Source organism: Dendrobates tinctorius, unplaced genomic scaffold (assembly GCF_039654945.1).
Source record: "Dendrobates tinctorius isolate UK_male_01 unplaced genomic scaffold, ASM3965494v1 ptg000151l, whole genome shotgun sequence".
Lineage (NCBI taxonomy): Eukaryota > Metazoa > Chordata > Amphibia > Anura > Dendrobatidae > Dendrobates > Dendrobates tinctorius.
Genome location: NW_027361818.1, coordinates 1,394,491 through 1,419,340, shown reverse-complemented (window position 1 = coordinate 1,419,340; position 24,850 = coordinate 1,394,491). Strand labels below are relative to the sequence as shown.

Sequence of the window (24,850 nt, the reverse complement as noted above, 5' to 3'; positions counted from 1 at the left end):
ATGAGAGGATAAGGGAGATTTTGAATTTCTGCACACACTTGTGGACACTGGACACTTTTGGATTGTGTGAGGCCCAATGAATATCTGAGCGCTATGTGACAGGCTCGATGGCACAGCTGTGACCAAAGTGACGAGAGGATAAGGGAGATTTTGAATTTCTGCACACACTTATGGACACAGGACACTTTTGGATTGTGTGAGGCCCAATGAATATCTGAGCGCTATGTGACAGGCTCGATGGCACAGCTGTGACCAAAGTGACGAGAGGATAAGGGAGATTTTGAATTTCTGCAGACACTTGTGGACACTGGACACTTTTGGATTGTGTGAGACCCACTGATATCTAATCGCTATGTTACAGACTCGATGGCACAGCTGTGACAAAAGTGACGAGAGGATAAGGGAGATTTTGAATTTCTGCACACACTTGTGGACACTGGACACTTTTGGATTGTGTGAGGCCCAATGAATATCTGAGCGCTATGTGACAGGCTCGATGGCACAGCTGTGACAAAAGTGACGAGAGGATAAGGGAGATTTTGAATTTCTGCACACACTTGTGGACACTAGACACTTTTGGATTGTGTGAGGCCCACTGATATCTGAGCGCTATGTGACAGGCTCGATGGCACAGCCGTGACCAAAGTGACGAGAGGATAAGGGAGATTTTGAATTTCTGCAGACACTTGTGGACACTGGACACTTTTGGATTGTGTGAGGCCCACTGATATCTGAGCGCTATGTCACAGGCTCGATGGCACAGCTGTGACAAAAGTGACGAGAGGATAAGGGAGATTTTGAATTTCTGCAGACACTTGTGGACACTGGACACTTTTGGATTGTGTGAGGCCCAATGAATACCTGAGCGCTATGTAACAGGCTCGATGGCACAGCTGTGACCAAAGTGACTAGAGGATAAAGGAGATTTTGAATTTCTGCACACACTTGTGGACACTGGACACTTTTGGATTGTGTGAGGCCCAATGAATATCTGAGCACTATGTGACAGGCTCGATGGCACAGCTGTGACCAAAGTGACTAGAGGATAAGGGAGATTTTGAATTTCTGCAGACACTTGTGGACACTGGACACTTTTGGATTGTGTGAGGGCCACTGATATCTGAGCGCTATGTCACAGGCTCGATGGCACAGCTGTGACAAAAGTGACGAGAGGATAAGGGAGATTTTGAATTTCTGCAGACACTTGTGGACACTGGACACTTTTGGATTGTGTGAGGCCCACTGATATCTGAGCGCTATGTCACAGGCTCGATGTCACAGCTGTGACAAAAGTGACTAGAGGATAAGGGAGATTGGATTGCTTTTAAAAAAGCAGTTTGCAGAGCAGTGGGTAAACAGCATTGCCAGCCTGTCAGGAAGCCTTAAAAGGCAGCCCAACAACCAACACCACTGATACACCACAATATAGCCTCCCCTTGCACTGCACACACAGTGACTGGTGTGTTGTGCAGGCCAAATCGCTAGCAGCAGAAGCAGTTTTTTTTTCTTCTCAGCAGGACAAAAAAAAAAATTAGGATTGCTTTTAAAAAAGCAGTTTGGGGTGCAGTGGGTAAACAGCAATGCAGGAATGTCAGGAAGCCTCAGAAGGCAGCCCAGCAACCAACACCACTGATACACCACTATATAGCCTCCCCTTGCACTGCACACACAGTGACTGGTGTGTTGTACAGGCCAAATCGCTAGCAGCAGAAGCAGTTTTTTTTTCTTCTCAGCAGGACAAAAAAAAAAAATTGGGATTGCTTTTAAAAACGCAGTTTGCGGAGCAGTGGGTAAACAGCAATGCAGGAATGTCAGGAAGCCTCAGAAGGCAGCCCAACAACCAACACCACTGATACACCACTATATAGCCTCCCCTTGCACTGCACACACAGTGACTGGTGTGTTGTGCAGGCCAAATCGCTAGCAGCAGAAGCAGTTTTTTTGTCTTCTTCCCTGCCTAACGCTCTCCCTACAGAATCAGCAGCAACCTCTCCCTATACTGAGATCGGCAGAAGTAAGATGGCGGTCGGCGTGCACGCCCTTTTATACCCCCTGTGATGCCAACCAAAGCAAGCCAATCACTTGCATGCCGTTCTGAACGATGGTGGTGACCCCTGCCTATGTCATCACATTGCCCACAGTGTCCATGGATCCTGATTGGCTGAAAAAGAGCGCAAAACAAACTTTTGAAACGCGACTTTGGTGCGTAAGTCGCCGACCTCGTGGCCGACCTCATCCTAGGGTCGGGTTTCGTTTCATGAAACCCGACTTTGCCAAAAGTCGGCGACTTTTGAAATTTCTCGACCCGTTTCGCTCAACTCTAGTGAAAAGAAAACATAGTAAAAGTTGGGAATAATAAAAAAATGCAGATTAATTCCCTGGCAGTGCGCAGTGTCCAACCACAATTTTAAGCATGAGAAACATGTGGTCAACAAAATCACTGCGTTTCTTAATATAAAATCAATTTATCTCCTTCTACTCTTTGATCTCAGACCACTTCTTTCTCTTCAGGAAGTCAGTCTAGTTTTCATGCTCATGGCTGTGTAGTTCAGTAGAGATTCAGGTGAACTTAGACCAAAATCTTATCACAGGCTCTCCCTCTGTGCTCACATGGCAAAAACATCTGACAGATTATTCAACAGTTGTCTGTGATGGACGAGTGGTTAAGGCGGTGGGCTTGAAATCTCCGCACAGGTTCAAATCCTGTTCACAGCGCAGTGTTTTACTTGGTTAAAAATTTGGACCTTCTCAAAAAAAGTAAAATAATATATACAGTATATTATTAAAACGGGCCAAGTGATGTGAAAATGAGACAACTCCAACATATTTGACTCAAAATCTGCCTCAAGAATGAAATTAAGCAGTATGAAAACTTCAAGAAATATTACTCGATGTTTCCCATGATATTGATGACATCATTTGCAGATAATAGAAATCTATGTATAGGTTGCTGGAAATCCTCTACACCAAATTTCTTTCAGCAATAAAAAGTCAATGAAAGTATTTAAACTGGTTCCAAAAAGACAATCAGCAATGCCATATATTTTGATGGCTGCATTTTTAAGACGATGGACTTGAAATCTTCATGTTGGATGAAATCGTGTTCACAGTTTATTGTTTTACCTTTGAAAAGATTGGATTTTGCACATGAAAGATTAGTGAAAAGAAAATATAGTAGAAGCTGGGAATAACAAAACAATGCAGATTAATTCCCTGACAGTGTGCGGAAACCAAAGACAATTTTAAGCATGAGAAACATGTGGTCAACAAAATCTCTGCATTTCTCAATATACAATCCATTCATCTCCTTCCACTCTTTGATCTCAGACCACTCATTTCTCTTCAGTAAGTCAGTCAAGTTCTCTTGCTCATGGCTGTATCCTACAATAGATATTCATGCGAACTTGGGCCAAAATCTTTTCACAGGATTTTCTCTGTGTTCACATGGCAAACACATCTGATAAAGTGAGACTATAATTGGCTGTGAAGGCCGCAAATCCCCACGCAGGTTCAAATCCTGTTCACAGTGCAATGTTTTACTTGGTCAAAACTTTGGACCTTCTCGAAAAGAGTAAAATAATATATACAGTATAATATGAAAATGGGCCAAGACATATGAACATGGGACAACTAAATATGTTTGACTCGAAATCTGTCTCAAGAATGAAATTAACAAGTATGAAAACTTAAAGATATATTTCTAGATGTTTCCCATGATATTGATGACATAATTTGCTGATAATAGAAATCTATGTATTGATAGCTGGAAATCCTCTACACCAAATTTCTTTCAGCAATAAAATGTCAATTAAAGTATTTATAAACTGGTTCCAAAAAGACAACTGAGAACCATAAGCAATGCCAAATATTTGGATGGCTGCATTGTTAAGATGATGGACTTGAAATCTTCATGTTGGATGAAATCATGTTCAGTTTATTGTATTAGTTTTGAAAAGATTGGATTTTGCTTATGAAAGATTAGTGAAAAGAAAATATAGTAAAAGTTGGGAATAATAAAAAAATGCAGATTAATTCCCTGGCAGTGCGCGGTGTCCAACCACAATTTTAAGCATGAGAAACATGTGGTCAACAAAATCACTGCGTTTCTTAATATACAATCCATTTATCTCCTTCTACTCTTTGATCTCAGACCACTTCTTTCTCTTCAGTAAGTCAGTCTAGTTTTCATGCTCATGGCTGTGTAGTTCAGTAGAGATTCAGGTGAACTTAGACCAAAATCTTCTCACAGGCTCTCCCTCTGTGCTCACATGGCAAAAACATCTGATAGATTGGTCAACAGTTGGCTGTGATGGCCGAGTGGTTAAGGCGTTGGACTCGGAATCAAATGGGGTATCCCCGCACCGGTTCAAATCCTGTTCACAGCGCAGTGTTTTACTTGGTCAAAACTTTGGACCTTCTCGAAAAGAGTAAAATAATATATACAGTATATTATTAAAACGGGCCAAGTGATATGAAAATGGGACAACTCCAACATGTTTGACTCAATATCTGCCTCAAGAATGAAATTAAGCAGTATGAAAACTTCAAGAAATATTACTCCATGTTTCCAATGATATTGATGACATCATTTTCAGATAATAGAAATCTATGTATCGGTTGCTGGAAATTCTCTACACCAAATTTCTTTCAGCAATAAAAAGTCAATGAAAGTTTTTAAACTGGTCCCAGAAAGACAACTGAGAACCATCAGCAATGCCAAATATTTTGATGGCTGCCTTTTTAAGACGATGGACTTGAAATCTTCATGTTGGATGAAATCGTGTTCATTGTTTTACCTTTGAAAAGATTGGATTTTGCACATGAAAGATTAGTGAAAAGAAAATATAGTAAAAGCTGGGAATAATAAAACAATGCAGATTAATTCCCTGACAGTGTGCGGAAACCAAAGACAATTTTAATCATGAGAAACACGTGGTCAACAAAATCTCTGCGTTTCTCAATATACAATCCATTCATCTCCTTCTACTCTTTGATCTCAGACCACTCCTTTCTCTTCAGTAAGTCAGTCAAGTTCTCTTGCTCATGGCTGTATCCTTCAATAGATATTCATGCGAATTTAGGCCAAAATCTTTTCACAGGCTGTTCTCTGTGTTCACATGTCAAACACATCTGATAAAGTGAGCCTATAATTGGCTGTGATGGCTGCAAATCCCCACACAGGTTCAAATCCTGTTCACAGTGCAGTGTTTTACTTGGTCAAAACTTTGGACCTTCTCGAAAAGAGTAAAATAGTATATACAGTATATTATTACAACGGGCCAAGTGATATGAAAATGGGACAACTCCAACATGTTTGACTCAATATCTGCCTCAAGAATGAAATTAAGCAGTATGAAAACTTCAAGAAATATTACTCCATGTTTCCAATGATATTGATGACATCATTTGCAGATAATAGAAATCTATGTATCGGTTGCTGGAAATTCTCTATACCAAATTTCTTTCAGCAATAAAAAGTCAATGAAAGTTTTTAAACTGGTCCCAAAAAGACAACTTAGAACCATCAGCAATGCCAAATATTTTGATGGCTGCCTTTTTAAGACGATGGACTTGAAATCTTCATGTTGGATGAAATCGTGTTCATTGTTTTACCTTTGAAAAGATTGGATTTTGCACATGAAAGATTAGTGAAAAGAAAATATAGTAAAAGCTGGGAATAATAAAACAATGCAGATTAATTCCCTGACAGTGTGCGGAAACCAAAGACAATTTTAATCATGAGAAACACGTGGTCAACAAAATCTCTGCGTTTCTCAATATACAATCCATTCATCTCCTTCTACTCTTTGATCTCAGACCACTCCTTTCTCTTCAGTAAGTCAGTCAAGTTCTCTTGCTCATGGCTGTATCCTTCAATAGATATTCATGCGAATTTAGGCCAAAATCTTTTCACAGGCTGTTCTCTGTGTTCACATGTCAAACACATCTGATAAAGTGAGCCTATAATTGGTTGTGATGGCTGCAAATCCCCACACAGGTTCAAATCCTGTTCACAGTGCAGTGTTTTACTTGGTCAAAACTTTGGACCTTCTCGAAAAGAGTAAAATAATATATACAGTATATTATTAAAACGGGCCAAGTGATATGAAAATGGGACAACTCCAACATGTTTGACTCAATATCTGCCTCAAGAATGAAATTAAGCAGTATGAAAACTTCAAGAAATATTACTCGATGTTTCCAATGATATTGATGACATCATTTGCAGATAATAGAAATCTATGTATCGGTTGCTGGAAATTCTCTACACCAAATTTCTTTCAGCAATAAAAAGTCAATGAAAGTTTTTAAACTGGTCCCAAAAAGACAACTGAGAACCATCAGCAATGCCAAATATTTGGATGGCTGCCTTTTTAAGACGATGGACTTGAAATCTTCATGTTGGATGAAATCGTGTTCATTGTTTTACCTTTGAAAAGATTGGATTTTGCACATGAAAGATTAGTGAAAAGAAAATATAGTAAAAGCTGGGAATAATATAACAATGCAGATTAATTCCCTGACAGTGTGCGGAAACCAAAGACAATTTTAATCATGAGAAACACGTGGTCAACAAAATCTCTGCGTTTCTCAATATACAATCCATTCACCTCCTTCTACTCTTTGATCTCAGACCACTCCTTTCTCTTCAGTAAGTCAGTCAAGTTCTCTTGCTCATGGCTGTATCCTTCAATAGATATTCATGCGAATTTAGGCCAAAATCTTTTCACAGGCTGTTCTCTGTGTTCACATGTCAAACACATCTGATAAAGTGAGCCTATAATTGGCTGTGATGGCTGCAAATCCCCACACAGGTTCAAATCCTGTTCACAGTGCAGTGTTTTACTTGGTCAAAACTTTGGACCTTCTCGAAAAGAGTAAAATAATATATACAGTATATTATTAAAATGGACCAAGACATAAAAATGGGACAACTATGTATATTTGAGTCGAAATCTGTCTCAAGAATGAAATTAACAAGTATGAAAACTTAAAGAAATATTACTAGATGTTTCCCATGATATTGATGACATCATTTGCAGATAATAGAAATCTATGTATTGGTTGCTGGAAATCCTCTACACCAAATTTCTTTCAGCAATAAAAAGTCAATGAAAGTATTTAAAATGGTTCCAAAAAGACAACTGAGAACCATCAGCAATGGCATATATTTTGATGGCTGCATTTTTAAGACGATGGACTTGAAATCTTCATGTTGGATGAAATCGTGTTCATTGTTTAACCTTTGAAAAGATTGCATTTTGCACATGAAAGATTAGTGAAAAGAAAATATAGTAAAAGCTGGGAATAATAAAACAATGCAGATTAATTCCCTGACAGTGTGCGGAAACCAAAGACAATTTTAACCATAAAATCTCTGCGTTTCTCAATATACAATCCATTCATCTCCTTCTACTCTTTGATCTCAGACCACTCCTTTCTCTTCAGTAAGTCAGTCTAGTTTTCATGCTCATGGCTGTGTAGTTCAGTAGAGATTCAGGTGAACTTACACCAAAATCTTCTCACAGGCTCTCCCTCTGTGCTCACATGGCAAAAACATCTGATAGATTATTCAACAGTTGGCTGTGATGGCCGAGTGGTTAAGGCATTGGACTTGAAAGCAAATCCTGTTCACAGTGCAGTGTTTTACTTGGTCAAAACTTTGGACCTTCTCGAAAAGAGTAAAATAATATATACAGTATATTATTAAAAGGGGCCAAGTGATATGAAAATGGGACAACTCCAACATGTTTGACTCAAAATCTGCCTCAAGAATGAAATTAAGCAGTATGAAAACTTCAAGAAATATTACGAGATGTTTCCCATGATATTGATGACATCATTTGCAGATAATAGAAATCTATGTATTGGTTGCTGGAAATCCTCTACACCAAATTTCTTTCAGCAATAAAAAGTCAATGAAAGTATTTAAACTGGTTCCAAAAAGACAACTGAGAACCATCAGCAATGGCATATATTTTGATGGCTGCATTTTTAAGACGATGGACTTGAAATCTTCATGTTGGATGAAATCGTGTTCATTGTTTAACCTTTGAAAAGATTGCATTTTGCACATGAAAGATTAGTGAAAAGAAAATATAGTAAAAGCTGGGAATAATAAAACAATGCAGATTAATTCCCTGACAGTGTGCGGAAACCAAAGACAATTTTAACCATGAGAAACACGTGGTCAACAAAATCTCTGTGTTTCTCAATATACAAGCCATTCATCTCCTTCTACTCTTTAATCTCAGACCACTCCTTTCTCTTCAGTAAGTCAGTCAAGTTCTCTTGCTCATGGCTGTATCCTACAATAGATATTCATGCGAATTTAGGCCAAAATCTTTTCACAGGCTGTTCTCTGTGTTCACATGGCAAACACATCTGATAAAGTGAGCCTATAATTGGCTGTGATGGCTGCAAATCCCCACACAGGTTCAAATCCTGTTCACAGTGCAGTGTTTTACTTGGTCAAAACTTTGGACCTTCTCGAAAAGAGTAAAATAATATATACAGTACATTATGAAAATGGACCAAGACATAAAAATGGAACAACTAAGTATATTTGAGTCGAAATCTGTCTCAAGAATGAAATTAACCAGTATGAAAACTTAAAGAAATATTACTAGATGTTTCCCATGATATTGATGACATCATTTGCAGATAATAGAAATCTATGTATTGGTTGCTGGAAATCCTCTACACCAAATTTCTTTCAGCAATAAAAAGTCAATGAAAGTATTTAAACTGGTTCCAAAAAGACAACTGAGAACCATCAGCAATGCCATATATTTTGATGGCTGCATTTTTAAGACGATGGACTTGAAATCTTCATGTTGGATGAAATCGTGTTCACAGTTTATTGTTTTACCTTTGAAAAGATTGGATTTTGCACATGAAAGATTAGTGAAAAGAAAATATAGTAGAAGCTGGGAATAATAAAACAATGCAGACTAATTCCCTGACAGTGTGCGGAGAGCAAAGACAATTTTAACCATGAGAAACATGTGGTGAACAAAATCTCTGCGTTTCTCAATATACAATCCATTCATCTCCTTCTACTCTTTGATCTCAGACCACTCCTTTCTCTTCAGTAAGTCAGTCTAGTTTTCATGCTCATGGCTGTGTAGTTCAGTAGAGATTCAGGTGAACTTAGACCAAAATCTTCTCACAGGCCCTCCCTCTGTGCTCACATGGCAAAAACATCTGATAGATTATTCAACAGTTGGCTGTGATGGCCGAGTGGTTAAGTCATTGGACTTGAAATCCAATGGGGTATCCCCGCACAGATACAAATCCTGTTCAAAGCGCATTGTTTTACTTGGTCAAAACTTTGTACCTTCTCGAAAAGAGTAAAATAATATATACAGTATATTATTAAAAGGGGCCAAGTGATATGAAAATGGGACAACTCCAACATGTTTGACTCAAAATCTGCCTCAAGAATGAAATTAAGCAGTATGAAAACTTCAAGAAATATTACTAGATGATTCCCATGATATTGATGACATCATTTGCAGATAATAGAAATCTATGTATTGGTTGCTGGAAATCCTCTACACCAAATTTCTTTCAGCAATAAAAAGTCAATGAAAGAATTTAAACTGGTTCCAAAAAGACAACTGAGAACAATCAGCAATGCCATATATTTTGATGGCTGCATTTTTAAGACGATGGACTTGAAATCTTCATGTTGGATGAAATCGTGTTCACAGTTTATTGTTTTACCTTTGAAAAGATTGGATTTTGCACATGAAAGATTAGTGAAAAGAAAATATAGTAGAAGCTGGGAATAATAAAACAATGCAGATTAATTCCCTGACAGTGTGCGGAAAACAAAGACAATTTTCACCATGAAAAACATGTGGTGAACAAAATCTCTGCGTTTCTCAATATACAATCCATTCATCTCCTTCTACTCTTTGATCTCAGACCACTCCTTTCTCTTCAGTAAGTCAGTCTAGTTTTCATGCTCATGGCTGTGTAGTTCAGTAGAGATTCAGGTGAACTTAGACCAAAATTTTCTCACAGGCTCTCCCTCTGTGCTCACATGGCAAAAACATCTGATAGATTATTCAACAGTTGGCTGTGATGGCCGAGTGGTTAAGGCGTTGGACTTGAAAGCAAATCCTGTTCACAGCGCAATGTTTTACTTGGTCAAAACTTTGGACCTTCTCGAAAAGAGTAAAATAATAAATACAGTATATTATTAAAACGGGCCAAGTGATATGAAAATGGGACAACTCCAACATGTTTGACTCAAAATCTGCCTCAAGAATGAAATTAAGCAGAATGAAAACTTCAAGAAATATTACTCGATGTTTCCCAAGATATTGATGACATCATTTGCAGATAATAGAAATCCATGTATTGGTTGCTGGAAATCCTCTACACCAAATTTATTTCAGCAATAAAAAGTCAATGAAAGTATTTAAACTGGTTCCAAAAAGACAACTGAGAACCATCAGCAATGCCATATATTTTGATGGCTGCATTTTTAAGACGATGGACTTGAAATCTTCATGTTGGATGAAATCGTGTTCATTGTTTTACCTTTGAAAAGATTGGATTTTGCACATGAAAGATTAGTGAAAAGAAAATATAGTAAAAGCTGGGAATAATAAAACAATGCAGATTAATTCCCTGACAGTGTGCGGAAACCAAAGACAATTTTAACCATGAGAAACACGTGGTCAACAAAATCTCTGCGTTTCTCAATATACAATCCATTCATCTCCTTCTACTCTTTGATCTCAGACCACTCCTTTCTCTTCAGTAAGTCAGTCAAGTTCTCCTGCTCATGGCTGTATCCTACAATAGATATTCATGCGAATTTAGGCCAAAATCTTTTCACAGGCTGTTCTCTGTGTTCACATGGCAAACACATCTGATAAAGTGAGACTATAATTGGGTGTGATGGCCGCAAATCCCCACACAGGTTCAAATCCTGTTCGCAGTGCAGTGTTTTACTTGGTCAAAACTTTGGACCTTCTCAAAAAGAGTAAAATAATATATACAGTATATTATTAAAATGAGCCAAGACATATGAAAATGGGACAACTATGTATATTTGAGTCGAAATCTGTCTCAAGAATGAAATTAACAAGTATGAAAACTTAAAGAAATATTACTAGATGTTTCCCATGATATTGATGACATCATTTGCAGATAATAGAAATCTATGTATTGGTTGCTGGAAATCCTCTACACCAAATTTCTTTCAGCAATAAAAAGTCAATGAAAGTATTTAAACTGGTTCCAAAAAGACAACTGAGAACCATCAGCAATGCCATATCTTTTGATGGCTGCATTTTTAAGACGATGGACTTGAAATCTTCATGTTGGATGAAATCGTGTTCATTGTTTAACCTTTGAAAAGATTGGATTTTGCACATGAAAGATTAGTGAAAAGAAAATATAGTAAAAGCTGGGAATAATAAAACAATGCAGATTAATTCCCTGACAGTGTGCGGAAACCAAAGACAATTTTAACCATGAGAAACACGTGGTCAACAAAATCTCTGCGTTTCTCAATATACAATCCATTCATCTCCTTCTACTCTTTGATCTCAGACCACTATTTTCTCTTCAGTAAGTCAGTCAAATTCTCTTGCTCATGGCTGTATCCTACAATAGATATTCATGCGAATTTAGGCCAAAATCTTTTCACAGGCTGTTCTCTGTGTTCACATGGCAAACACATCTGATAAAGTGAGCCTATAATTGGCTGTGATGGCTGCAAATCCCCACACAGGTTCAAATCCTGTTCACAGTGCAGTGTTTTACTTGGTCAAAACTTTGGACCTTCTCGAAAAGAGTAAAATAATATATACAGTACATTATTAAAATGGACCAAGACATAAAAATGGGACAACTAAGTATATTTGAGTCGAAATCTGTCTCAAGAATGAAATTAACAAGTATGAAAACTTAAAGAAGTATTACTAGATGTTTCCCATGATATTGATGACATCATTTGCAGATAATAGAAATCTATGTATTGGTTGCTGGAAATCCTCTACACCAAATTTCTTTCAGCAATAAAAAGTCAATGAAAGTATTTAAACTGGTTCCAAAAAGACAACTGAGAACCATCAGCAATGCCATATATTTTGATGGCTGCATTTTTAAGACGATGGACTTGAAATCTTCATGTTGGATGAAATCGTGTTCACAGTTTATTGTTTTACCTTTGAAAAGATTGGATTTTGCACATGAAAGATTAGTGAAAAGAAAATATAGTAGAAGCTGGGAATAATAAAACAATGCAGATTAATTCCCTGACAGTGTGTGGAAATCAAAGACAATTTTCACCATGAAAAACATGTGGTGAACAAAATCTCTGCGTTTCTCAATATACAATCCATTCATCTCCTTATACTCTTTGATCTCAGACCACTCCTTTCTCTTCAGTAAGTCAGTCTAGTTTTCATGCTCATGGCTGTGTAGTTCAGTAGAGATTCAGGTGAACTTAGACCAAAATTTTCTCACAGGCTCTCCCTCTGTGCTCACATGGCAAAAACATCTGATAGATTATTCAACAGTTGGCTGTGATGGCCGAGTGGTTAAGGCGTTGGACTTGAAAGCAAATCCTGTTCACAGCGCAATGTTTTACTTGGTCAAAACTTTGGACCTTCTCGAAAAGAGTAAAATAATAAATACAGTATATTATTAAAACGGGCCAAGTGATATGAAAATGGGACAACTCCAACATGTTTGACTCAAAATCTGCCTCAAGAATGAAATTAAGCAGAATGAAAACTTCAAGAAATATTACTCGATGTTTCCCAAGATATTGATGACATCATTTGCAGATAATAGAAATCCATGTATTGGTTGCTGGAAATCCTCTACACCAAATTTATTTCAGCAATAAAAAGTCAATGAAAGTATTTAAACTGGTTCCAAAAAGACAACTGAGAACCATCAGCAATGCCATATATTTTGATGGCTGCATTTTTAAGACGATGGACTTGAAATCTTCATGTTGGATGAAATCGTGTTCATTGTTTTACCTTTGAAAAGATTGGATTTTGCACATGAAAGATTAGTGAAAAGAAAATATAGTAAAAGCTGGGAATAATAAAACAATGCAGATTAATTCCCTGACAGTGTGCGGAAACCAAAGACAATTTTAACCATGAGAAACACGTGGTCAACAAAATCTCTGCGTTTCTCAATATACAATCCATTCATCTCCTTCTACTCTTTGATCTCAGACCACTCCTTTCTCTTCAGTAAGTCAGTCAAGTTCTCCTGCTCATGGCTGTATCCTACAATAGATATTCATGCGAATTTAGGCCAAAATCTTTTCACAGGCTGTTCTCTGTGTTCACATGGCAAACACATCTGATAATGTGAGACTGTAATTGGGTGTGATGGCCGCAAATCCCCACACAGGTTCAAATCCTGTTCGCAGTGCAGTGTTTTACTTGGTCAAAACTTTGGACCTTCTCAAAAAGAGTAAAATAATATATACAGTATATTATTAAAATGAGCCAAGACATATGAAAATGGGACAACTATGTATATTTGAGTCGAAATCTGTCTCAAGAATGAAATTAACAAGTATGAAAACTTAAAGAAATATTACTAGATGTTTCCCATGATATTGATGACATCATTTGCAGATAATAGAAATCTATGTATTGGTTGCTGGAAATCCTCTACACCAAATTTCTTTCAGCAATAAAAAGTCAATGAAAGTATTTAAACTGGTTCCAAAAAGACAAATGAGAACCATCAGCAATGCCATATATTTTGATGGCTGCATTTTTAAGACGATGGACTTGAAATCTTCATGTTGGATGAAATCGTGTTCATTGTTTAACCTTTGAAAAGATTGGATTTTGCACATGAAAGATTAGTGAAAAGAAAATATAGTAAAAGCTGGGAATAATAAAACAATGCAGATTAATTCCCTGACAGTGTGCGGAAACCAAAGACAATTTTAACCATGAGAAACACGTGGTCAACAAAATCTCTGCGTTTCTCAATATACAATCCATTCATCTCCTTCTACTCTTTGATCTCAGACCACTATTTTCTCTTCAGTAAGTCAGTCAAATTCTCTTGCTCATGGCTGTATCCTACAATAGATATTCATGCGAATTTAGGCCAAAATCTTTTCACAGGCTGTTCTCTGTGTTCACATGGCAAACACATCTGATAAAGTGAGCCTATAATTGGCTGTGATGGCTGCAAATCCCCACACAGGTTCAAATCCTGTTCACAGTGCAGTGTTTTACTTGGTCAAAACTTTGGACCTTCTCGAAAAGAGTAAAATAATATATACAGTACATTATTAAAATGGACCAAGACATAAAAATGGGACAACTAAGTATATTTGAGTCGAAATCTGTCTCAAGAATGAAATTAACAAGTATGAAAACTTAAAGAAGTATTACTAGATGTTTCCCATGATATTGATGACATCATTTGCAGATAATAGAAATCTATGTATTGGTTGCTGGAAATCCTCTACACCAAATTTCTTTCAGCAATAAAAAGTCAATGAAAGTATTTAAACTGGTTCCAAAAAGACAACTGAGAACCATCAGCAATGCCATATATTTTGATGGCTGCATTTTTAAGACGATGGACTTGAAATCTTCATGTTGGATGAAATCGTGTTCACAGTTTATTGTTTTACCTTTGAAAAGATTGGATTTTGCACATGAAAGATTAGTGAAAAGAAAATATAGTAGAAGCTGGGAATAATAAAACAATGCAGATTAATTCCCTGACAGTGTGTGGAAATCAAAGACAATTTTCACCATGAAAAACATGTGGTGAACAAAATCTCTGCGTTTCTCAATATACAATCCATTCATCTCCTTCTACTCTTTGATCTCAGACCACTCCTTTCTCTTCAGTAAGTCAGTCTAGTTTTCATGCTCATGGCTGTGTAGTTCAGTAGAGATTCAGGTGAACTTAGACCAAAATCTTCTCACAGGCTCTCCCTCTGTGCTCACATGGCAAAAACATCTGATAGATTATTCAACAGTTGGCTGTGATGGCCGAGTGGTTAAGGCTTTGGACTTGAAAGCAAATCCTGTTCACAGCACAGTGTTTTACTGGGTCTAAACTTTGGACCTTCTCGAAAAGAGTAAAATAATATATACAGTATATTATTAAAAGGGGCCAAGTGATATGAAAATGGGACAACTCCAACATGTTTGACTCAAAATCTGCCTCAAGAATGAAATTAAGCAGTATGAAAAATTCAAGAAATATTACTAGATGATTCCCATGATATTGATGACATCATTTGCAGATAATAGAAATCTATGTATTGGTTGCTGGAAATCCTCTACACCAAATTCTTTCAGCAATAAAAAGTCAATGAAAGTATTTAAACTGGTTCCAAAAAGACAACTGAGAACCATCAGCAATGCCATATATTTTGATGGCTGCATTTTTAAGACGATGGACTTGAAATCTTCATGTTGGATGAAATCGTGTTCATTGTTTAACCTTTGAAAAGATTGCATTTTGCACATGAAAGATTAGTGAAAAGAAAATATAGTAAAAGCTGGGAATAATAAAACAATGCAGATTAATTCCCTGACAGTGTGCGGAAACCAAAGACAATTTTAAACATGAGAAACACGTGGTCAACAAAATCTCTGCGTTTCTCAATATACAAGCCATTCATCTCCTTCTACTCTTTAATCTCAGACTACTCCTTTCTCTTCAGTAAGTCAGTCAAGTTTTCTTGCTCATGGCTGTATCCTACAATAGATATTCATGCGAATTTAGGCCAAAATCTTTTCACAGGCTGTTCTCTGTGTTGACATGGCAAACACATCTGATAAAGTGAGCTTATAATTGGCTGTGATGGCTGCAAATCCCCACACAGGTTCAAATCCTGTTCACAGTGCAGTGTTTTACTTGGTCAAAACTTTGGACCTTCTCGAAAAGAGTAAAATAATATATACAGTACATTATGAAAATGGACCAAGACATAAAAATGGAACAACTAAGTATATTTGAGTCGAAATCTGTCTCAAGAATGAAATTAACAAGTATGAAAACTTAAAGAAATATTACTAGATGTTTCCCATGATATTGATGAAATCATTTGCAGATAATAGAAATCTATGTATTGGTTGCTGGAAATCCTCTACACCAAATTTCTTTCAGCAATAAAAAGTCAATGAAAGTATTTAAACTGGTTCCAAAAAGACAACTGAGAACCATCAGCAATGCCAAATATTTTGATGGCTGCATTTTTAAGACGATGGACTTGAAATCTTCATGTTGGATGAAATCGTGTTCACAGTTTATTGTTTTACCTTTGAAAAGATTGGATTTTGCACATGAAAGATTAGTGAAAAGAAAATATAGTAGAAGCTGGGAATAATAAAACAATGCAGATTAATTCCCTGACAGTGTGCGGAAAGCAAAGACAATTTTAACCATGAGAAACATGTGGTGAACAAAATCTCTGCGTTTCTCAATATACAATCCATTCATCTCCTTCTACTCTTTGATCTCAGACCACTCCTTTCTCTTCAGTAAGTCAGTCTAGTTTTCATGCTCATGGCTGTGTAGTTCAGTAGAGATTCAGGTGAACTTAGACCAAAATCTTCTTACAGGCTCTCCCTCTGTGCTCACATGGCAAAAACATCTGATAGATTATTCAACAGTTGGCTGTGATGGCCGAGTGGTTAAGTCATTGGACTTGAAATCCAATGGGGTATCCCCGCACAGATACAAATCCTGTTCAAAGCGCAGTGTTTTACTTGGTCAAAACTTTGTACCTTCTCGAAAAGAGTAAAATAATATATACAGTATATTATTAAAAGGGGACAAGTGATATGAAAATGGGACAACTCCAACATGTTTGACTCAAAATCTGCCTCAAGAATGAAATTAAGCAGTATGAAAACTTCAAGAAATATTACTAGATGATTCCCATGATATTGATGACATCATTTGCAGATAATAGAAATCTATGTATTGGTTGCTGGAAATCCTCTACACCAAATTTCTTTCAGCAATAAAAAGTCAATGAAAGAATTTAAACTGGTTCCAAAAAGACAACTGAGAACCATCAGCAATGCCATATATTTTGATGGCTCCATTTTTAAGACGATGGACTTGAAATCTTCATGTTGGATGAAATCATGTTCAGTTCATTGTATTAGTTTTGAAAAGATTGGATTTTGCGTATGAAAGATTAGTGAAAAGAAAATATAGTAAAAGTTGGGAATAATAAAAAAATGCAGATTAATTCCCTGGCAGTGCGCGGTGTCCAACCACAATTTTATGCATGAGAAACATGTGGTCAACAAAATCACTGCGTTTCTTAATATACAATCCATTTATCTCCTTCTACTCTTTGATCTCAGACCACTTCTTTCTCTTAAGTAAGTCAGTCTAGTTTTCATGCTCATGGCTGTGTAGTTCAGTAGAGATTCAGGTGAACTTAGACCAAAATCTTCTCCCAGGCTCTCCCTCTGTGCTCACATGGCAAAAACATCTGATAGATTATTCAACAGTTGGCTGTGATGGCCGAGTGGTTAAGGCTTTGGACTCGAAATCCAATGGGGTATCTCCGCACAGGATCAAATCCTGTTCACTGCGCAGTGTTTTACTTGGTCAAAACTTTGGACCTTCTCGAAAAGAGTAAAATAATATATACATTATATTACTAAAATGGGCCAAGACATATGAAAATGAGACAACTAAATATATTTGAGTCGAAATCTGTCTCAAGAATGAAATTAACAAGTATGAAAACTTAAAGAAATATTACTATATGTTTCCCATGATATTGATGACATCATTTGCAGATAATAGAAATCTATGTATTGGTTGCTGGAAATCCTCTACACCAAATTTCTTTCAGCAATAAAAAGTCAATGAAAGTATTTAAACTGGTTCCAAAAAGACAACTGAGAACCATCAGCAATGCCATATATTTTGATGGCTGCATTTTTAAGACGATGGACTTGAAATCTTCATGTTGGATGAAATCGTGTTCATTGTTTAACCTTTGAAAAGATTGGATTTTGCACATGAAAGATTAGTGAAAAGAAAATATAGTAAAAGCTGGGAATAATAAAACAATGCAGATTAATTCCCTGACAGTGTGCGGAAATCAAAGACAATTTTAACCATGAGAAACACGTGGTCAACAAAATCTCTGCGTTTCTCAATATACAATCCATTCATCTCCTTCTTCTCTTTAATCTCAGACCACTCCTTTCTCTTCAGTAAGTCAGTCAAGTTCTCTTGCTCATGACTGTATCCTACAATAGATATTCATGTGACTTTAGGCCAAAATCTTTTCACAGGCTGTTCTCTGTGTTCACATGGCAAACACATCTGATAAAGTGAGCCTATAATTGGCTGTGATGGCCGCAAATCCCCAAACAGGTTCAAATCCTGTTCACAGTGCAGTGTTTTACTTGGTGAAAACTTTGGTCCTTCTCGAAAAGAGTAAAATAATATATACAGTATATTAATAAAATGGGCCAAGACATATGAAAATGAGATAACTAAATATATTTGAGTCGAAATCTGTCTCAAGAATGAAATTAACAAGTATGAAAACTTAAAGAAATATTACTAGATGTTTCCCATGATATTGATGACATCATTTGCAGATAATAGAAATCTATGTATTGATAGCTGGAAATTCTCAACACGAAATTTCTTTCAGCAATAAAATGTCAATTAAAGTATTTAAACTGGTTCCAAAGAGACAACTGAGAACCATCAGCAATGCCATATATTTTGATGGCTGCATTTTTAAGACGATGGACTTGAAATCTTCATGTTGGATGAAATCATGTTCAGTTTATTGTATTAGTTTTGAAAAGATTGGATTTTGCTTATGAAAGATTAGTGAAAAGAAAATATAGTAGAAGCTGGGAATAATAAAACAATGCAGATTAATTCCCTGACAGTGTGTGGAAACCAAAGACAATTTTAACCATGAGAAACATGTGGTGAACAAAATTTCTGCGTTTCTCAATATACAATCCATTCATCTCCTTCTACTCTTTGATCTCAGACCACTCCTTTCTCTTCAGTAAGTCAGTCTAGTTTTCATGCTCATGGCTGTGTAGTTCAGTAGAGATTCAGGTGAACTTAGACGAAAATCTTCTCACAGGCTCTCCCTCTGTGCTCACATGGCAAAAACATCTGATAGATTATTCAACAGTTGGCTGTGATGGCCGAGTGGTTAAGTCGTTGGACTTGAAATCCAATGGGGTATCCCCGCACAGATTCAAATCCTGTTCACAGTGCAGTGTTTTACTTGGTCAAAACTTTGGACCTTCTCGAAAAGAGTAAAATAATATATACAGTATATTATTAAAACGGGCCATGTGATATGAAAATGGGAAAACTCCAACATGTTTGACTCAAAATCTGCCTCAAGAATGAAATTAAGCAGTATGAAAACTTCAAGAAATATTACTCGATGCTTCCCAAGATATTGATGACATCATTTGCAGATAATAGAAATCTATGTATTGGTTGCTGGAAATCCTCTACACCAAATTTATTTCAGCAATAAAAAGTCAATGAAAGTATTTAAACTGGTTCCAAAAAGACAACTGAGAACCATCAGCAATGCCATATATTTTGATGGCTGCGTTTTTAAAACGATGGACTTGAAATCTTCATGTTGGATGAAATCGTGTTCATTGTTTTACCTTTGAAAAGATTGGATTTTGCACATGAAAGATTAGTGAAAAGAAAATATAGTAAAAGCTGGGAATAATAAAACAATGCAGATTAATTCCCTGACAGTGTGCGGAAACCAAAGACAATTTTAACCATGAGAAACAAGTGGTCAACAAAATCTCTGCGTTTCTCAATATACAATCCATTCATCTCCTTCTACTCTTTAATCTCAGACCACTCCTTTCTCTTCAGTAAGTCAGTCAAGTTCTCTTGCTCATGGCTGTATCCTACAATAGAGATTCATGCGAATTTAGGCCAAAATCTTTTCACAGGCTGTTCTCTGTGTTCACATGGCAAACACATCAGATAAAGTGAGCCTATAATTGGCTGTGATGGCCGCAAATCCCCACACAGTTTTAAATCGTGTTGACAGTGCAGTGTTTTACTTGTTCAAAACTTTGGACCTTCTCGAAAAGAGTAAAATAATATATACAGTATATTATTAAAATGGGCCTAGACATATGAAAATGGGACAACTAAGTATATTTGAGTCGAAATCTGTCTCAAGAATGAAATTAACAAGTATGAAAACTTAAAGAAATATTACTAGATGATTCCCATGACATTGATGATATCATTTGCAGATAATCGAAATCTATGTATTGGTTGCTGGAAATCCTCTACACCAAATTTCTTTCAGCAATAAAAAGTCAATGAAAGTATTTAAACTGTTTCCAAAAAGACAACTGAGAACCATCAGCAATGCCATATATTTTGATGGCTGCATTTTTGAGACGATGGACTTGAAATCTTCATGTTGGATGAAATCGTGTTCACAGTTTATTGTTTTACCTTTGAAAAGATTGGATTTTGCACATGAAAGATTATTGAAAAGAAAATATAGTAGAAGCTGGGAATAATAAAACAATGCAGATTAATTCCCTGACAGTGTGCGGAAACCAAAGACAATTTTAACCATGAGAAACATGTGGTGAACAAAATCTCTGCGTTTCTCAATATACAATCCATTCATCTCCTTCTACTCTTTAATCTCAGACCACTCCTTTCTCTTCAGTAAGTCAGTCAAGTTCTCTTGCTCATGGCTGTATCCTACAATAGATATTCATGCGAATTTAGGCCAAAATCTTTTCACAGGCTGTTCTCTGTGTTCACATGGCAAACACATCTGATAAAGTGAGCCTATAATTGTCTGTGATGGCCGCAAATCCCCACACAGGTTCAAATCCTGTTCACAGTGCAGTGTTTCACTTGGTCAAAACTTTGGACCTTCTCGAAAAGAGTAAAATAATATATACAGTATATTATTAAAATAGGCCAAGATATATGAAAATGGGACAACTAAGTATATTTGAGTCGAAATCTGTCTCAAGAATGAAATTAACAAGTATGAAAACTTAAAGAAATATTACTAGATGTTTCCCAAGATATTGATGACATCATTTGCAGATAATAGAAATCTATGTATTGGTTGCTGGAAATCCTCTACACCAAATTTCTTTCAGCAATAAAAAGTCAATGAAAGTATTTAAACTGGTTCCAAAAAGACAACTGAGAACCATCAGCAATGCCATATATTTTGATGGCTGCATTTTTAAGACGATGGACTTGAAATCTTCATGTTGATGAAATCGTGTTCACAGTTTATTGTTTTACCTTTGAAAAGATTGGATTTTGCACATGAAAGATTAGTGAAAAGAAAATATAGTAGAAGCTGGGAATAATAAAACAATGCAGATTAATTCCCTGACAGTGTGTGGAAACCAAAGACAATTTTAACCATGAGAAACATGTGGAGAACAAAATCTATGCGTTTCTCAATATACAATCCATTCATCTCCTTCTACTCTTTGATCTCAGACCACTCCTTTCTCTTCAGTAAGTCAGTCTAGTTTTCATGCTCATGGATGTGTAGTTCAGTAGAGATTCAGGTGAACTTAGACCAAAATCTTCTCACAGGCTCTCCCTCTGTGCTCACATGGCAAAAACATCTGATAGATTATTCAACAGTTGGCTGTGATGGCCGAGTGGTTAAGTCGTTGGACTTGAAATCCAATGGGGTATCCCAGCACAGATTCAAATCCTGTTCACAGCGCAGTGTTTTACTTGGTCAAAACTTTGGACCTTCTCGAAAAGAGTAAAATAATATATACAGTATATTATTAAAACGGGCAAAGTGATATGAAAATGGGACAACTCCAACATGTTTGACTCAAAATCTGCCTCAAGAATGAAATTAAGCAGTATGAAAACTTCAAGAAATATTACTAGATGATTCCCATGATATTGATGATATCATTTGCAGATAATCGAAATCTATGTATTGGTTGCTGGAAATCCTCTACACCAAATTTCTTTCAGCAATAAAAAGTCAATGAAAGTATTTAAACTGTTTCCAAAAAGACAACTGAGAACCATCAGCAATGCCATATATTTTGATGGCTGCATTTTTAAGACGATGGACTTGAAATCTTCATGTTGGATGAAATCGTGTTCACAGTTTATTGTTTTACCTTTGAAAAGATTGGATTTTGCACATGAAAGATTATTGAAAAGAAAATATAGTAGAAGCTGGGAATAATAAAACAATGCAGATTAATTCCCTGACAGTGTGCGGAAACCAAAGACAATTTTAACCATGAGAAACATGTGGTCAACAAAATCTCTGCGTTTCTCAATATACAATCCATTCATCTCCTTCTACTCTTTAATCTCAGACCACTCCTTTTTCTTCAGTAAGTCAGTCAAGTTCTCTTGCTCATGGCTGTATCCTACAATAGATATTCATGCAAATTTAGGCCAAAATCTTTTCACAGGCTGTTCTCTGTGTTCACATGGCAAACACATCTGTTAAAGTGAGCCTATAATTGTATGTGATGGCCGCAAATCCCCACACAGGTTCAAATCCTGTTCACAGTGCAGTGTTTCACTTGGTCAAAACTTTGGACCTTCTCGAAAAGAGTAAAATAATATATACAGTATATTATTAAAATAGGACAAGATATATGAAAATGAGACAACTAAATATATTTGAGTCGAAATCTGTCTCAAGAATGAAATTAACAAGTATGAAAACTTAAAGAAATATTACTAGATGTTTCCCATGATATTGATGACATCATTTGCAGATAATAGAAATCTATGTATTGATAGCTGGAAATCCTCTACACCAAATTTCTTTCAGCAATAAAATGTCAATTAAAGTATTTAAACTGGTTCCAAAAAGACAACTGAGAACCATCAGCAATGCCATATATTTTGATGGCTGCATTTTTAAGACGATGGACTTGAAATCTTCATGTTGGATGAAATCATGTTCAGTTTATTGTATTAGTTTTGAAAAGATTGGATTTTGCTTATGAAAGATTAGTGAAAAGAAAATATAATAAAAGTTGGGAATAATAAAAAAATGCAGATTAATTCCCTGGCAGTGCGCGGTGTCCAACCACAATTTTAAGCATGAGAAACATGTGGTCAACAAAATCACTGCGTTTCTTAATATACAATCCATTTATCTCCTTCTACTCTTTGATCTCAGACCACTTCTTTCTCTTCAGTATGTAAGTCTAGTTTTCATGCTCATGGCTGTGTAGTTCAGTAGAGATTCAGGTGAACTTAGACCAAAATCTTCTCACAGGCTCTCCCTCTGTGCTCACATGGCAAAAACATCTGATAAATTATTCAACAGTTGGCTGTGATGGCTGAGTGGTTAAGGCGTTGTACTTGAAATCCAATGGGGTATCCCCGCACAGCTTCAAATCTTGTTCACAGCGCAGTGTTTTACTTGGTCAAAACTTTGGACCTTCTCGAAAAGAGTAAAATAATATATACAGTATATTATTAAAATGGGCCAAGTGATATGAAAATGGGACAACTCCAACATGTTTGACTCAAAATCTGCCTCAAGAATGAAATTAAGCAGTATGAAAACTTCAAGAAATATTACTCGATGTTTCCCATGATATTGATGACATCATTTGCAGATAATAGAAATCTATGTATTGGTTGCTGGAAATCCTCTACACCAAATTTCTTTCAGCAATAAAAAGTCAATGGTTCCAAAAAGGCAACTGAGAACCATCAGCAATGCCATATATTTTGATGGCTGCATTTTTAAGACGATGGACTTGAAATCTTCATGTTGGATGAAATCGTGTTCATTGTTTTACCTTTGAAAAGATTGGATTTTGCACATGAAAGATTAGTGAAAAGAAAATATAGTAAAAGCTGGGAATAATAAAACAATGCAGATTAATTCCCTGACAGTGTGCGGAAACCAAAGACAATTTTAACCATGAGAAACACGTGGTCAACAAAATCTCTGCGTTTCTCAACATACAATCCATTCATCTCCTTCTACTCTTTAATCTCAGACCACTCCTTTCTCTTCAGTAAGTCAGTCAAGTTCTCTTGCTCATGGCTGTATCCTACAATAGATATTCATGCGAATTTAGGCCAAAATCTTTTCACAGGCTGTTTTCTGTGTTCACATGGCAAACACATCTGATAAAGTGAGCCTATAATTGGCTGTGATGGCCGCAAATCCCCACACAGGTTCAAATCCTGTTCACAGTGCAGTGTTTTACTTGATAAAAACTTTGGACCTTCTCGAAAAGAGTAAAATAATATATACAGTATATTATTAAAATGGGCCAAGACATATGAAAATGAGACAACTAAATATATTTGAGTCGAAATCTGTCTCAAGAATGAAATTAACAAGTATGAAAACTTAAAGAAATATTACTAGATGTTTCCCATGATATTGATGACATCATTTGCAGATAATAGAAATCTATGTATTGATAGCTGGAAATCCTCTACACCAAATTTCTTTCAGCAATAAAATGTCAATTAAAGTATTTAAACTGGTTCCAAAAAGACAACTTAGAACCATCAGCAATGCCATATATTTTGATGGCCGCATTTTTAAGACGATGGACTTGAAATCTTCATGTTGGATGAAATCATGTTCAGTCTATTGTAATAGTTTTGAAAAGATTGGATTTTGCTTATGAAAGATTAGTGAAAAGAAAATATAGTAAAAGTTGGGAATAATAAAAAAATGCAGATTAATTCCCTGGCAGTGCGCAGTGTCCAACCACAATTTTAAGCATGAGAAACATGTGGTCAACAAAATCAATGCGTTTCTTAATATACAATCCATTTATCTCCTTCTACTCTTTGA

At 36.2% G+C, this 24,850-nt stretch overlaps 5 non-coding genes across 5 annotated transcripts; all 5 read left to right on the top strand.

Moving 5' to 3' along the window:
* The first annotated feature begins 4,303 nt into the window (after window positions 1-4,303).
* On the top strand, window positions 4,304-4,385 carry TRNAP-CGG (transfer RNA proline (anticodon CGG)). Its single transcript has one exon. It is a non-coding gene; the product is annotated as a tRNA-Pro (tRNA).
* A 13,125-nt stretch (window positions 4,386-17,510) lies between these two features.
* TRNAS-CGA (transfer RNA serine (anticodon CGA)) lies at window positions 17,511-17,592 on the top strand. The gene has a single exon. It is a non-coding gene; the product is annotated as a tRNA-Ser (tRNA).
* A 1,588-nt stretch (window positions 17,593-19,180) lies between these two features.
* TRNAS-UGA (transfer RNA serine (anticodon UGA)) lies at window positions 19,181-19,262 on the top strand. The gene has a single exon. It is a non-coding gene; the product is annotated as a tRNA-Ser (tRNA).
* A 2,413-nt stretch (window positions 19,263-21,675) lies between these two features.
* Window positions 21,676-21,757, top strand: TRNAS-UGA (transfer RNA serine (anticodon UGA)). Its single transcript has one exon. It is a non-coding gene; the product is annotated as a tRNA-Ser (tRNA).
* A 1,596-nt stretch (window positions 21,758-23,353) lies between these two features.
* TRNAS-UGA (transfer RNA serine (anticodon UGA)) lies at window positions 23,354-23,435 on the top strand. The gene has a single exon. It is a non-coding gene; the product is annotated as a tRNA-Ser (tRNA).
* Window positions 23,436-24,850: the final 1,415 nt, after the last annotated feature.